Raw genomic sequence first — 16,745 nt, forward strand, 5'->3', positions numbered from 1 at the left:
CTTCCTCCCCGCAGGTCCAGCCTGTCTTTAAGCTCAAATCCATCCCACACAAATTCTCCCCCCTCCCCGGTTCCCTTGCGCAGCTCCATAGCTGGAAGGGTTTTGTCCATCTCTAATTGCTTCAGACCTGCTTTTCAGCCTGGAATAATCAGGGCTTTCTGGAGAGATGCTTTGGCTCAACCCTGGAAAATACCCAAGGCTACGCACACACAACTGCAAGGTCAAAAAAACAGAGGCGCAAAACAGTTGCAGATCAGCGGGCGGATAACCACCACCACCAGCCCGAGCCGAAGCCTAAGCCGGGTTTTTCCGAAATAGCCCGAGGGAAGCAGCATCCTGCCCACGCTCCTGGACCATGTGGGGCACGTGCATCCTTGCTACCCCTCGCCTATTCTGGTGACCCGAGGCCAGAGGCACTGAAATGGCATTTTTGGGCTAAAACCTGGGGGGGGACATGTGGGAATGAGGGGGGTGATGTGCTGCCACCCCCCAGCCCTGCTTTCCTAAGGGAACCCAGGTTAAGGGCACCCAGAGGGATGTGAGCTGGGCAGCACAGTCCTGCTCTCCAGGGCTGGGTGAGAAACAGATTTGGCCCCCGCAGACGTTGCCCATGGGGGGTCAATCACAGCCACATCCCTCCAGGACCCCCCCCCGGGCAGGGCTGCCTGCACAGCCCCAGGAAAGAGCCACCAACCAACCCATTTCCTTCCCCAAAGCCTCAATTTTACACTTGAAGTGAAAGGATTGAAACATTTATGATTGAGCCCAGGCTAAAAGTTCCTGGGAATTGCCCGTGCGACCATATGGATTTGTTCCCTGGCTTAAAAAACACGAAACCCCAAAGACCTCCCCCCCCACCTCCAAGCTTCCCACCCCCTTCCTTCCTCCCCTCGGCTCAGAAAAAGCCGCTCGCTCTCCAGCCATGGCCGCTGGTTTCAATTATCTCCATGATTAACTTTCTTCGTTTTACAGGCGATTCCTGCCAGGCGCCCCATTTCCACCCCGCTGTGGTGCGGGGGGTGGTGTGGCCGGGTGGGCAGAGCCGCAGGGCACCCCGGGGTGCTGGTGTGGGGGTACGGTGATGCTCCGGCCCCGCTCGGTGATGGGAGGGGGGACACAAGCGTCTGGGTGGGCTGGTGGGATGCTGAGCTGAGAGGCTGCAGGCAGGAAAAGCTAAAGGGAAGGGGAGAGGGAGGAGGAAGAGGATGAAGGCTGAGAGAAGTGAGGAATGGGGTCAGGAAAGGTTTGGAAATGTGGGATTTGGGGAGGGAGGGAGGGAGCGGGAAAGAGGGGGGACCTTGTGCTGGGCTTGCACATCTGCCTGCTTGATAAGAAGGAATCATAGTACGGTTTGGATTGGAAGGGACCTTAACATCATCGAGTTCCAACCCCCCTGCCATGGGCAGGGACACCTTCCACTAGACCGGGTTGCTCAAAGCCCCATCCAGCCTGGCCTTGAACACTGCCAGGGATGGGGCATCCACAACCTCTCCGGGCAACCTGTTCCAGTGCCTCACCACCCTCATAGTGAAGAGCTTCTGCTTTACATCTAATCTATATCTACCCACATTCAGTTTAAAACCACTACCCCTTGTCCTATCACTACCTGCCCTTGTAGAAAGTCCCTCTCCAGCTTTCTTGTAGGTCCCCTTTAGGTACTGGAAGGCTGCTATAAGGTCTCCCTGGAGCCTTCTCTTCTCCAGGCTGCACAACCCCAACTCTCTCAGCCTGTCTTCATAGGAGAGGTGCTCCAGCCCTCTGATCATCTTCGTGGCCCTCCTCTGGACTCGCTCCAACAGGTCCATGTCCTTCTTGTGTTGGGGGCCCCAGAGCTGGATGCAGTACTGCAGGTGGGGTCTCACGAGAGCGGAGTAGAGGGGGAGAATCACCTCCCTCAACGTGCCGGTCACACTGCTTTTGATGCAGCCCAGGATACGGGAAGGTGTGAATGGCAGAGAAGAGACAAGAAGGCAGCAGCAGGTGATGTGGTTTATCTCATTGCTCTCACCCATGCTCAGCCCCTGGGATTCAGCTCTGAGCACCCATCAGCTGCACCCATGGATGCTGCCTCTGGGCATCCCTGTCTCCCCTACAAGGTCTGTACCCATGAGAACCCAGCTCCCACAGGATGCGGTGGGCTGCAGATGGCCGTATCCAGCACAGCTCAGCGCTGACACCCTTCCCCATCCCTCCCTCAACATCTCCTGCCCCTTCCACCAGCTCCAGGCACTGCCAAGGATATTTTGGTCCAGAGATCGCAGGGAGCCCATCGGTCCCCGTAGCAGGGGGGGGTCATCTCCAGTCCAGGCCCTTCCTCAGCACCCCTGCCCCCCTCCCCAGAAGTGGGAGAGAAGCAAGAAAGGACCATGACCCCCTTCATCACCCTCCAGGACCCTCAGGGGAAGCCGCAGGATGCCCCAACCCACCTCACCCCAGCCATAAATCCTGCCCCGATTTCCAGCAGGCACTAGAAGTTGATTTGATTCTAATTTCCTTCTCTTGACTCAAGATTGAGCCTTTAATCCCCTCCAGCTAGCAGTCCCTGACCGTACCACCTCCTCCCTCTCCCTTTTTCCTTCCCGTTCCCCCACCGGCCTCCTGCCCAGACTGGGCAGCAAGTGGGACCAGCTGGGCTCCATCGCCAGCCCCATGGTTATATGACCCTTCCCTCGCTGCTCAGCCAAAAGAGGGGGGGCGATTGCAGCTTAGATTGCTACAAAACCTGAGATGGGTCCTGGGTTCCACCCCATACCGAAAGCCAGGATGGAGAAACCGAGGGGCAAATCTTCACCTTCAAGGGGGGACAGAAGGTCTCAGGGCTGTTTAACCCAGGAGAGAGCGGCACACAGAGCTGGGGAGCACTCCATGGTATGGAAACCGCCTGCAGGATTGTCACTTCTGTGCCTTTTTTTGGCCAAAACAAGTAGCAAGAGGTTAAATCACAGCCGGGGGAATTCCAGCTGGATGATGGGACACAGTGGGAGAAACCAGTTGCTGCACAGCCATCCTTGTGGCTTTGCCAAGGCTGGCTTGGCTACTGGGTAGGGCGATGGGGCAGATGTCTGTGGTCTCCCCACGCAGGGTTTGCTTCGCTCAGCAGCCTCTTTCTCCCCAGCAAACGTGACATGAGGACCCCCCCACACCATTCCCACAACCATCTGTGTCTGGGCTGAGTGAGGCACAAGCTGGAAGCCAGCGCTCAGCCGGGGCTGCATGCAGACAATTAGCAGATTGGAGCATCATTAAGGGTGCCAGAAACCCTTAACAAGGGTCCGTGGGCTTCTGCCAAGATTTCCTACCCATCCCCATTTCCCCGCCAAGCCCCCCATTCCCTGATGGCCCATCACCCCCAGGCTGCTGTGCTCAGCCTCTGCTGCAGAGTGAATGCAAAGCCCTAGTGACGGGTTGAGAGGGAAGATGCTGATGTGGGAGAAAAATGGATGTTAGGAAAATATGGGGTCTTTGGCTCTGAAATCCGGGGATAGAGACCAAGCTCTGGAGGTGGGGGAGTAGCAATGGCTGAATCCAGCGGTTGGGAGTTTTGGCTTAGAGGAACCGGTGGGTCGAATCTGCAGAGCATCAGCACAAAATCAGGGGAGTCCGTGTTTCATTTACCTCCCTCTGCCGCCGCCATATGCAGGGGTTACAGATCTTGCTGGCGTCTGGTGAGGAGCAGAGGCATTTTGGCCCCAAGGAGGAGGATACAAGGGGAAGGGGGAGGCGAGGCGGGTCACTGGCCTTTCCGCACCTCCCCGCTGTAATCCCAGCCTGTGTGGCTGTAATCACTCCCTTTGTCCAGATGAAAAGCAGGAAGGTCACGTTACAAAATTATACCTATCTCACCCTCTCCTTCCCACTTCGTCCCTCACCGGCTGCCCCTGCCACCGGCTACAGTTACCCCACGAACAAAGGTGCTGGCGGCGGGGGGCTGGGGGTCCCCAAACGGGGACACAGCCTGGCCCACGGCACTTTCATCCCCTCCCCACCACCGGTGGAGCAGAGATAACCCCTGCCCTGAGCAGACTGCCTGGCGAGATAAGATCAGAGCCAGCAGGTAGACAAGGCTCAGCCCTTCAGCACCCGAAATCAGAGAGTTTCTCCAGTGCCTTCTGCCTCTTTGCAACTCAACCCGCTCCCTCCTGTCGCTGTATGGGGTAGCACAGCTCCGGCTCCAGCAAAACCGCAGCTGTTCCCCTTTGCTTGGTCCTTGCACAGCTTTTCCCATGCTTCCCCAAGCCATGCTGCCCTTTGGATGCAGGGGACGAAATGGGAACTCCTTTGGCACGTTACATCCCGCCATGGGCTCAGTGGCTTTGCCAAGCAGCTCAAACCCCGGTGATCCCGGCAATGGGAGCACCCTGGGAAACCAGGTTGCATCCCAGAGAGCTTGCTGTGGTAGTTAAATACAGGTTAATTCTTCTGCTGCCGTCTCCCTGCCACCCGGTGCCCTTGAGCCCCGAGCTCAGCCTGCCCCTCGTGTTCCTCACAGCACCCGGGAGTGACCTCCTGATTGCAAGAAACAAGCCCAAAAGTCCTGCTCAGCCCTTGCACAAGCAGCCCAGGGCCAGTGCTCTGCCAGGGTGGGATGAAAAGCATTCCCTGGCCACGACAGCATTTCTTGGCTTTTAGGAAAGGATATTCTTAACACACTTGGAGGCTCAGAACAGGGGCTGGGAAGGAAAAAAGAGCATCGATCCAACCAAGCACTGCTCGCTCTGACATCCCAAGCCTTGGCCAAACTCAGCTCTGGTAACACTGCCTTTTCTTCAGGAGAAGCAGTATTTGTCTAGGACAAGGGAGCTGGAAAGCCGGGTGTTTCTGTGCTTTCCCCACCAGCCCCTTTGACGGCAGAGGACTGGGAGACGTGGCAGATCGCTGTGTGGCTGTGGGCATCTCCATCGCTCCATGCAAGGTAGGTTTCAGCACTCCGGGTCTCATCCTGGATGGGGACGGGGTCCTGCAGCGTGGGATTAGTGCACAGAAAGCATCTTCCTCTGGGGACGCGTGCTTTGAACGAAACCAGGGGTACAGGGACAGGGCAGAGGTCCAGCACCCAGTAGCGAGCGTTAGACGGTGCTTTTCATCAGAGACCTGACAACCCACTGAAACGGTGACTTTGTTCCCAAGAGAAACCTGCCCTTCTTTGAAGTTACTGGAAGTCCCCTAAAATAAGGAGGCTTTTATGGAAAGGATAATTGCTCTTCATTGCACCGAGAAGCAGTGGGGAGAAGGAATCAAAGGCAAACAGCCTCCAGAGCATCTCTCCTGCGGGTAGGAGAAATATTGTATCTGGCTGCCCCCGCCGCTCCTGCCCGCCCTGCTGATGCTTCAGCCACCTCTTAAGTTTCATTCATGATGTTCCCAAAATAACTTTTCCTTTCTCATCAGGACAGGAAGCCATAAGAAACATATCAAAGTCCAAGCCTGCTCCAAAAGCCGATTCCTCCGGCGTACGAGGCCAGCTGAGGCTGTGAGCATTTGGATAAGCAAGAATAGGAGAAAACACTTTTTAATTTCCTTGAAGCGCAGCGAGTCGCCCAAATTTTGGCATCGATGCTTGCTCTGCGCTGTGTTCACACGCTGCCTCCAGCTCCCAGCAGTTTTGATGTCGGTGAATTTGACCCCTCATTTGAAGTTTTGCGTCGCAGGGACAGCTTCAACAGCCACCACCAAGGTGCTGCCATGATCCCCAGATCTCCTTCTCTCCCAGCTGTGTCCCCGAAACTTTAACACGTGTATTTGCATCACCCCAACACGTGGGACTGGCTCCAACATGTTCTGGTGGAGCAAGAACACAAAGTAGGGCTTCCAAATCCCTCCCTAGCCCCTGGCCTCTGGCTCCTCCGTCTTGGCAAAGCCGCTGACCTGGGAACCGCAGACAGACCACTGCGTTTTGGCTCTGAAGTATTGGCTGGGAGGATGATACAGCCGAGGACCCAATGTCCCCGAGGAACCCTGCCAGCTACCCTGGGGCTCAGCCATCCCCACTCACACCCACGATTCTGCCAGGGCTCTCCCTGTATTGCACTGACTGCCGAAAAGGCAGCCGGGGCTGAGCAAGGCTGGCTCTCGCTGGCCAGGACGGCTGGAGAGATGCTCAGCCTGCTCCAGCACTCCATCCCGGCTGCCAAGGAAGTTTTTGGCTAGGCTGTCACTATACGATGCTGCAGTTGTTGTGGTCCGGGGGCTGATGGCAGCTCTAGGTGCATCCTTATGCCAAGACACGGGGCAAATCCTCATCCTCAGCACCTGCCTGGCTCCAGGGCACTGGCAACAGCAGAAACAACGCAAAAAGGGCAAAATGCCCCATTTCTGCTGCCAGAAGCTGGCAGCGGACTTAGACCACTCCTACCTGAGGAAGAGATGGCACCATGGATGGTCTTTTCATCAGAGACCCAACAACTCACCGAAAGGATGACTTGGTTCCCCAGAGACGCTCAGGATGTTCCCAAAAGATGCTCCGGCAAAGCCCTGAAGCCGGGGAAGAAGGTGAGAGATTTGTGCAGCACATCTGGATCTGGATGAGGACATCTGCCCACAGCCCGCTGGCTGCAAAACATCGAGCGTGCACTGAGGGAACCGCAAACTCCCCTGTTCGTGGGACAGCATCTGATCCAGCGCAGAATTAAAAACAAATATTTTCACAAGATTCCCAGGAAGCACAAGTGGCGGGGGGAGAGGAAGGGATCCCCACAGCCACCGGCATGTTGGAAACGTTCACTTTTCCCTTCCCTTTTACATCTCTTTTATATGCTTGTTAGTCAGTTGTTTTAATGCACTTCTGACCCACCGTCTTGTATTATAAGACTTAATACTTGGCGTTGTGGGAGTTGTTTAGTGTATTTAGTCAGGCCAGGGTGCAGGGAGAGCCTGAACCCCGTCTGCATGCACAGAAAAGCACATGGGAGCATTTTGTTCCTTCATTGGACGACAAAAATGCATTAATGGATTATTATTATTAAGCTGGGGAATGACAAATAATCTACCTCTGAAGAATGCCCTAGTGAGAAACAGCTGTGTAACTTTTAGTTATAGCAAATATTTCCATGAGGACCAGCAGCTGGCCAGGACAGACTGGTCTTGGGAGCCTCAGGGAGCAAAACAAGGGGAAAAAAGTGTCTTATCAAGAAAATATTTCATCCGTCAGGTGACTCAGTTTGCATTTTGGCTAAACGAAAGGCACCAAAAATAGAAGGCATTCAAAGAGCTTGCAGAAAAGGGAGAAAATTGGGTCTAATTCTGGCTTCCAGGCTGCAGGGAGGGCAGTGAGTGCAGCAACAGGCCCTGCAGAAATATGGTCCGAGTTTCGTGCTCATAACAAAGCTGAAACCACAACAAGTTTCACATGGTTTTGTATTTCTCCCGCAGTATTTTCTGCAGCCACAAAAGCAGGGACTTGAAAAACGACCTCAAAACTTTTATCTGAATTGAGAAATCTCTGCCTGGCCCCTCAGACTCATGCCATCTATGAATGGCTGGAGTATAAAGCAGGAGTGAGGTTAACACGGGTGCACCAAACATGCATAACACAACCTGCCTCTGGATGTAAATCCTTTCCAGACAGGGCCAGAGCTTTGCTCTGATTTCCCCATGCCCACTGCCATGCTTCTCATTCCTTAAGAAATGGCTCAAGTGACACAAACCCCCATCCCAGACCCTCTTTGACTGCCCATGGGGTCATGGCAACATGATGCTCCTGGGATGAGCCATAGGATGCGATGGGGACCACGGGGACCGCAATCCAGACCTGCTCATGCATTTCTAGGGGAGCTGGGGAAGCGGTGGCTCTGCCTCTTCTATTCAGCGCTGAGAGGCAATTCTGTGATTCTTGCTGCACGCCGGTTAATTAAAACATCTCCGGCTGCTTGATGTACGCGGGGATGCGATGGCACCGTGTCCCTGCGGGGTCTGGCCGTCATGTGCGAAAAAGGGGCGACGCTGGGGCTGGGAAAGTGTCGGTGCTGCCCGAGCTGTGAGATGAAGTGTCTTGAAAGAATTTAATGCCGGCTGCCTCTGGGACCCACGGGCATTCGTAGTTCAGGCTGTCACTTCAGCTCTGAGTCCCCGAAGGGTCGGTGCCTCGAAGGAGCTGGCGGGACACGTGCTGCCGGCAGCATCCTCCGGCCCAGCCAGGCAGTGGGATCAGCCTCCTGGTTTGCGAGGAGGGGAAGCAGACGGGAATGATTTAGCCCCAGACGTGGGGCTGCTCCAGGGCATAGAGCAGCCGGGAAGCAAATCGTGATGCTCCAGGGCTGCAGCAAAGCATCGGCCGGCTGTTTGTCTGTCCCCAACAGCCCCACGCAGTCACTCCGATGGGCTTTTGGTGCTGATCAAACACCACGTCACCCCATGTGCTTTCCCCATCGGGCTGGCTTTGCATCTGAGCAAAAGCTGCCTTTTGCCAAGCTCTGCTTTTTCTCTGGAGCAGGGAAGAGCCTGGGAACGTGCCCCTGCCTGATACCTTTTTGGCACCCCCAAAACTTGCCACTCCCCCCAGTTCCCTTTGCTTTCTGGGCAGAATCGCTGCCTACAGACCCCAAGGAGATGGGCCTTGGCATCCCCAACCTTCCCCAAACCAGCATCTCTAAGAGCCTTTGCAGGTTAAATGGCAAAACACAGCCCCATCCCCAGCAGCGGGGTCTTATCCCAGGAAAATCCAACAGTGGGACCTCATCCCGAAGACATCGCTGAGCTCATGGAAGATTTTACACAGGGTTTTTATTGAGTTTCCTCCCACCTTTTCTAGGGACCCGAATAATCAGCACCCTATTGCTTTGCACCGTACCTGCCTGCATCTCCAGGAGTTGCCCCAGGTCCTGCTCTCGCTGCTCCTGCCGCCACCAACCGTGAGCTCTCTTTGGATATTTGGGATGGGAGAAGGCTCACCTGAACAAGCAGCAGGTTAAACCCATTACCACCTCAATGCCACACTTCCCGAGGACCGAGGGGAAAGGAAAACAGCGTTATTACCCCTAACTGAAGTGAACTCACAGACCTCTCCCCTGCCTTCCCCAGATGCAGTGAGAGCTTCCCGAAGAAACCGAGAAGGTCATTTTTCTCAGAAAATATTCCCTTCACCTTCCAGCCTACCCCCCCTACATCTCCCACATTAATTTAAAACAAATTAAACTCTGGCTACACCTGGTTCCCTCCCGGCAGCTCTGGCTGGATGGGGGGGCTGTGGGGAGTCCCAGGGGGATGCAGGTGAGCGGGGTCGGGGCAGGAGGGCGGATGCGGATCCATTAAGCATCACCTGGGTGTTGCAAGGAGGGTGCCAGACCACCCGATCCCCGGCATGGGATCCCCAAGGATCTCTGGATGGGTCATGGGTTTTGGCAATGTGACCCTGGCTGGGTCTGTGCGGGGTGTCAGACCGTGGGAATCAGGGTTTGGGATGATATTTTGCGGGGAAGATGAGGCTGTAAGTAGCTGTGAGGGCTCTTCTGCTCGGCTGGGATTTTTACCGGAAGGAAGATAAAGTCTACGAGCTTTTCTCGGGAAAAAAAACCAACCAATGATGAAGACAAGACTGTTCAGTTTTACTGCTCCATAAATCAGCCCTTGGGCCCCCAGCCCGGGGATCACCCCGGGTAAATCATCACCTCTTCTCAAACAAAGTCCAGCACCGGCACAAGTGGGAACGGGAGGAAACATTATCCCATTTTCCATTCCTGCTCCCCCCTGTTTTCCCTTGGGAGGAGGTTTTATGTTTTCAGTGAAAGTCACTGCATATACTTATAATTCCAGTTTTTAGCAGCTGACACTTCCCCTGCTTTCCGTCAGCTGCAAACTCTCCAGTTCCCAACAAAAGGAAGAAACAAATAAATAAAAGCTGCTATAAAACCAGCCACATTCTGTGAAGATTTGGGGTGAAATAGAAACCCAGCTTCCTGTGTACCAAAAAAATAAATGAGAGGGGGAACTTTTTTGATGACCTTTAAGCCAGTCCATCCTCCAACCCTGCCTTTGCACCAACAACCTCGGTGTTTAGCTTTCCACCTCCTCTGCCCCCCCAAGAGAGAGAAAATCTAGAGCAAGGGGGAAAAAACCGAGCTGGGGACAAATGGTGCTGCCCCTTCGGGGCTTGGTGAGGGCTATCTCATGGGGGCTTCACGCTCGCTTCGCGGATGCTCGCCTGCGTGGATGCTCTTTGGAGGAGGTTGTGGTCCCCCCGGTCCCCTTCCTCCGCTCCTGGGGACCCCTCGCCGAAATCTGGGGACTGCAGGGCTGAGGCAGGACTGCCGTCTCCGCTGGAGCATCGCTTTGCTTTCCTGACACCGCCGAGCACTGCTGGGTTTCTGTCTCCTATTTATTTTAGAGGGATTATCATACAGTTTTTGGATACATGGCCTGTTCACTCTCCACATTCCCCGCTGGCTCCCTGCAGCAAGGAGCCTTCATCGGTGCTGAGGCCGTGGGAGCTTCTGAAAAGGCTGAGGCAGCTCAGAAAAGGAGCCAGGAGGTTTTCCTGGCTCCGACGAGTTGTGGGAAGGGTCGTGGGGGCTGCAGCCCAGCTGTGTGGTCTGGGCAGACATGAGGGAGGGCTAGAGGGGACCCGAAGGCAAAAATCTGCTGCAAAGAGCCTGTCCCGGTCCCCTCCACCTGCCCTGCGGACAGTAAGGAGCCCAGACATTAAATCACTCCCGTGACCCTACAGAAATGCCTTTTCCCCATGACATTAGCAAGGCATGGCAGGCAACAGCTGGGACATCTCAGCTTTTACCTCTTACCTCCTGTTGCTCCCAATTTCAGGTCCGAGATTAGCATGGCCTGTTTCCCCAGGCTGTGGTTTATGGTTGCACATGTTTCTTGCTCGGCAGCAACAGCAGCGCGAGCGCCGGTGCCTCGCTGGATGCGTAGCCTTCACCAGGCATCAGCATTTCTGCCCCAAAATCACCTATAAAATCTGCCCAAGGAAGAAAGAAGAGTACTCCAGGAGTTCCTCCAGGCACAGGGTCACATTGGCCCTGATCCCAGGAAAACCTTGAAGAAACCAGCTCCATGGGTGCATTTTCCTCAAGCGTTTATGCCTGGGAAATGAGGGGATGGTGCAGCATCCTGTGAGCAGACAGGTCCATGCGGTGCAGTTGGACTAACACAGCATCCCGAAGGACTTGCTTGCACCAGGCACCAGTTCTGGGCTGCAACAGGATTAAAAATTAGTCTGTGAATAAATGCCCCTGCCATGCCCAGCTGGACACTGCAGAGCCACCGTGGAAGCCAAGAACCCAGCTCCTCTCCCAAATTTCTGTTGCCAGCACCACCCCCAATAGCAACACAGCCATTATCTGTATTTTCAGGCTTGTGGACCCATTTCCTAGCATGGACAGGGTGTAGGAATTGGTCATCTTTTCCACGCTGAGCCCCGCTATGGGCTCGTCCCCAGCTGCCACCGTCCCCTTTCCTCAGCCCAGGGCAGCTGCACCTCCCCGTCCCCTTAGTGGCCTTTCCCGGGGATCTATATCGGATCAATACACGTCTAGTCAAGAGGTGAAAGGTGAATACATTAAAATACACTTAGTAAACACCATCCGCAGAGCTGGTGAGAATGTGAAGGCAAGAAATCATTGTAAAATAGCCCCTGGAAGACACATAACAGGAGAGAGCCACATCCAAGAGCCGATAAATCTCCAGCCGTGGGTCTGAGCTCTGGAGGGAGCAGCTTTGAATTGAGCAGGGCAGGGTCTGAAAGCAGCAAACGTAATGGGATTCATTTGCTTTTCAGGAGGGATATTTCCTCAGATCCTCTTCCTGACCCAGTTAATTTGGAAAAGGCTTGTGTTTTGCAGCAGCTGGGCACAGGAATGGAGCAGCCAGGGTGCGCTTGGGAGCCCCAGGAGATTTTTTTTCACCCAAAAGCATCTCTGGTTTCTAAGTGATTTAAACTGGGACCTTGGAGGTGGGCAGCCCGTCAGATGCCGGCACCGCAGCCGGGGGGAGCAAACTCCCCAAACCTGCCTGTGGGACTGTGCAAAAAAGCAGCAAGCAAAGCCAAAAGGAGAGGGGATCTCAGGGGGAGGTGTTTTGGGGTGTGGGGTAGGACATGTGGAAATGCCACAAAGGTACCAAAAAATGCTTCATTGCACTCAGAGCTGGATCCAGGCTGAACAGATACTTTGCATAAAGGAGATTTTGCTGGATTTTACCTTCAATTGCAGAATCAGGAGGCAGCATGGACAAGCCCCTGGTGTGCAGACAGCATGCCACCCCTTGTGTCTGCCCAAAAAACAGCCCCTTTTTGCCACCAGCCACCATGTGCTGGGGACAGAGGGGCTACGGCAGCACCTGCACCCACTGTGTACCAAAATCTTGGTTTAGTCCTACTCATTAGATCATGGGCATCCAAGCCCAGAGCATGAGCACCCAGGAAAAATGGGGTCCTTGCTCAAACCAAGATTAATCGGGACGAGTGGGAGCTGTTGCAGATTCAATAAAATGCTCCTCCTAGCTCTGCTTAGGGCAGCAGGATTTCCAGCCACTGCTAGTGGCATCCATTGATCTGGGAAATTTATACCCTAGAGACTTACAGGAAATGGTTCAAATCAATTTAGGCCCAATTATCACACCAGTCACCTAAGAGCAGGGTAAAGAGAAAGCTTGCCTCCCTCTGCCGCAGCAGAAGGAGAAACCCAGTAAAAATGAATGTATTACCCTAGGCAGGACTCATGGGGATCTTTAAAGATGCCCCAATATTTCCAGCAGAGAGCTTAAGTCTTCAAAACCAATAAAACAACATCACTGGGGAGCAGCCCAGGGTTTCCATTTGGAAACTTTGGCTTTGCTAGCAGGCAGACTAGCTTCCCAAACCCACAGAAACACCTTTGTGCCTGCACAAGAAGTAGCATCAAATATAACCCGCCTAACCGAGAGCTCCCGGAGGAGATGCTGACACAGCGTTTGGCCCCAGCATCTACATCGACTTCTGGAGAGCAAACCGGAGCTGATCTGCTCCATCCATCTGCGTTCTTGTAGCGGTGACCGTGGCTCGCTAACACGAATATCGCCTTTCTTCTTGGCAGAGGTCCCAGCCGGGGGGGGTGGCAGGTAAATACAGGGACAGGATGGATGGGACAACAACGTGGGAAAGTCTGATATGTAAAGCACAACATATGCGCGCTGTACGCCCTCAGAGGAGGAGCACATCTCTCCTGTCCAGCGACACGGACATCCCACCCAGTTGCAATATGGCAAAACACTCAGCGCCGTCGCCCGCTCGCCTCCGAGCTTGCTCCAGAAGTGCTTGCCCGGGTTGAAGCTCTGCAGACCCGGCTTGGGGCCAGGCACGCTGTTCCTGATGGCCGAGGGAAGAGTTAACACAGATGTTAGGAGGGAAAACCAGAATACAGGATCAGCAATAAATCTGCCTGCCCCCCGGCGGGGAGCAGAGCAATAAGAAAGATTAAAGGAAGCAACCCAGACTTCTGCTTCCATCCATAAACAAGAAAACAACAGCAAAACAGCTCTGGGATGAACCTGGCAAAAGGAAAGCTGCCCGCACGGCTGCTGGGGGCGTGAGGCCACCGGGCCACGCTCACACACGTGTTTGGGATGTGCCCTTTCGCTTCAGCCTTCTGGAGCGATGCAATAACCAGAAGCAACCGTGGATCCCACGCAGCGATGGCAACCCCTGGAAAAACAAGAGTCCCTGCGGGATCGTTTGCTACCACTGACCAACCGAAGATCCTTAGATGTGAGAAAGAAATCTATATTCTCCCAGCACAGCTTCCTCCCCATCCCTTCCCTCTGTGCCCTCTGGGCTTTGGTTTCCTCCATTATTTTGTTTGTTTGTTTGTTTTGCAGTGTCCGATAATGGCCCTAGGGAAGGTGGTGGCTGGGCTGTGGGAAGCCAACCCTGCCACGGATCCAGTGGCTGCTCCCGCTCCAGCACCTGGAATGTGCAAGGTTTATTCTAACAGAGGATAAAAGGGGATAAAAAGGGATAAAAGAAGATTAAGAATAGCTGAATGGGTGATAAGATAATAACAAAATAAAAGACGACCATGACCTGTGTCAGGGTGGGAATCTTTCACATCATAGCCTGCAAAAATGTAATGATGTTAAAGGATTTTTGATGCCCAGATCCCAAAAGCTTGCACCGAGCAGAAGTGGCTTTCTTAAAGCACTTCAGAAAACGTTAAACAGGCCAGTGATTGCACACCAGCAGGGTCGTGTTTGTACTGGCATTACAAGCACTTAACACCTTTCGGTTGTCTTTGCAAAGCAAATCAAACAGCAGAGCTCTGCTCTGGATCCCTGCTCAGGACCTCATGAAACAAACGGTAACCTGCAAGGAGAAAGCAGCTCACGGGAGCTATTTTCTCCTTGTTTTAATTCCCCAGGGGAAAGCAGCCCTGGGCCAGAGCTTGCCATGGACAGGACGAGGAGATGCTGCTCTCCCCGAGCCACCGAGAAGGCGTTGAGCCGAATCGATTCTGTCCCCGTATCATGTTTGCGGCTCCCCCCATCATCGGGACAGCTGGATGGGGCTTTGATGCCCGAGCGAGGTCCGCTGGGCTCCTCTGCCTGCGAGCTGCTCCCACCTGCCCGTGTGGCATCGCAATTAGCTGCAGCGGTAACGGCTGTGATGTCAGAGTGGGAGGATTATGACTTCAAAAGGAAGAATAAGCAGGAGGAACAACTGACATCCTTCTCCCAACATGGGTAATGCTGCTAATTAAGGACCAGAGAAGGCGCTGGCAGTGCTCCCGGCCACCGATGCTGCAGTCTGCTGGGGGCTGAGGTCCCCCCCACAGACAGCCCCAGCTTTGGGCAAAGACCACGCAGTGCCGGGACCTCCAGGCATCCCTTGGGATGCTCGGCCAGTCTCCAAGCACAGCTTCACGCTGGATCCAACCACCAGCAGCTCTCGCGGGGTCTCTGGAAGCAGAGAGCACCCGGAGACACCCAATTACTAGGGCAAAGTCATCAACTGAGCAGCCTCACAGCCCGTCTTGTCCCGAGTCTGCTTCTCTGACAGCAACCAAAACCATGTGCGTTGAAGGAAAACATCGTAGGGCAGAGCCAGGCCTCCCAAATGACCGCCTAATCTTAACTCAAGCTCAGCCTCAGCCTCTCCTCCAAGACCCTTTCCGTGAGCGTGAAACACAGCCAAGCCTCCAAGCACTCATGTAAACACTGGGCTTCTCCAGAAAAAGCCAGTAACTCATGTGACCCACACTATTTATTTTTTTAAGACCATTTCTTCTACCCTGGCACCGCAGATTCTGCTTTTGACACTGCCTTTCTCTTGGAGACCAAAAGGGATGAACCCTCGGTGTTTAACCTCGCCGTGCCCTGGGTCCCTGACTGGAGACAGTCTGCCTGTGCGGGTGAGATGCTGAACATGGAGGGATAGGAATCCTATAAATACCCTTGATTATTCCCTACCCCCTTGCTGCAACTTTCCAGCAGGCCTGCCTCCTGCACGCCTTCCCCAGCCCTGTTATTTGCTTCTCCCTCCCGGTCCCGACCTCCCAAAAGTGTTGGGGCTCCCACCCTCCCACAGCCCATCACAAGTCAGGAGACTCAGGGGGGGCTTCAGAGGACACCCGGGCTTTTCACCACCAACGTGTATTATTCTTGGCCCCGTTGGCAAAGGCGGGAGGGGAATCTGCCGCCCGCGGAGAGCGAGGCTTGGGGGCCAGGCTTGATGGCAGGAGCAGACACTGGGAACCAAACAGACTGAAATTAGAGAACATCTGGCCGGGAACAGCCGCAGCCACCCGGGCATGGTGGCCAAGTGCCAGCCCGGCTCGCCCGAGCGCTCCCGCAACACGTGCCGGTTCGGCGGGGCCAGAGCAGGACCCCCCGCTCCTTCCTCCGCTCTGAAACCAAAATCCCTCCTACCTCTCCCGTCTTACTGGGTTTCCACTCCACATCCCCACCATCCCATGGAGCAGCTCAGCACCGGCCCTGGGGTGCGGGCACGGTGCTCACCTTTGCTCTTTCCCATCATTTTCCAAATGGGCCGTGAGACCAAAGCGGTTGCTGCCAGGCTGCTGGGAACAAGCTGGGGTCTGTTAGCAGAGAGCTAACAGGGATGAGCGTGCTCTCCATCCACCCTTTTCCTGGCAAACACTCAGCTCCCATCAGGAATCATTCAGCAAAAAGGCAGGGCTCTCCCTGGACACTTTTCTTGTGAAATGATACCAAGAAGAACCTCACGCCTGTTATCCCGGGGCGGCATCGTGTTCGACCCTGTAAACACCAGCAATCCCACTTCGCAAACCTTCCTTTTCCCAAATCGCCCATCCCCTGGCGTGGGTCCGTGAAGCCGCAACAGCAGAAGCGTGGAGAAGGATCCGTCCCCACGTGGTCAGCATCACCTGCCTGCACCCGAGCGGGTGATGCGGGGGCACTCGCGTTGGGGGGTATTTCCAGACCCACCTATTCCCAAATGCTCTGGAGAATGGAAGAATGGAAAGCACCTCTCTCTCTCCCTCATTCCCAGAAAGGCCTTTTTCAGCTGGGAAGGAAATGGTTGCATATGCTTAGCCGCAGTGGGAGCCAAGCCCTGATATTTGGCTCAGCGAGAAGGTCACGAGAGGCGACCCGCTTGTGTTCCTCCAGCCAAGGGAGGATGAACCCCAGGCTCCAGCCAGACACACGCAGGGGAACGAGCCACGCAAGACCCCCACAGCCGAGCAGAGATGCCCACTGAGCCCCGCGCCGCACGTGGGGGCACACGGCGGTCCGGAGGAGCTGCCGGTGGTGGTCACGATCCTGAGCGACAAGCGGCAGCAGCC

This window comes from Haliaeetus albicilla, chromosome 7 (assembly GCF_947461875.1).
Source record: "Haliaeetus albicilla chromosome 7, bHalAlb1.1, whole genome shotgun sequence".
Taxonomy (NCBI): domain Eukaryota; kingdom Metazoa; phylum Chordata; class Aves; order Accipitriformes; family Accipitridae; genus Haliaeetus; species Haliaeetus albicilla.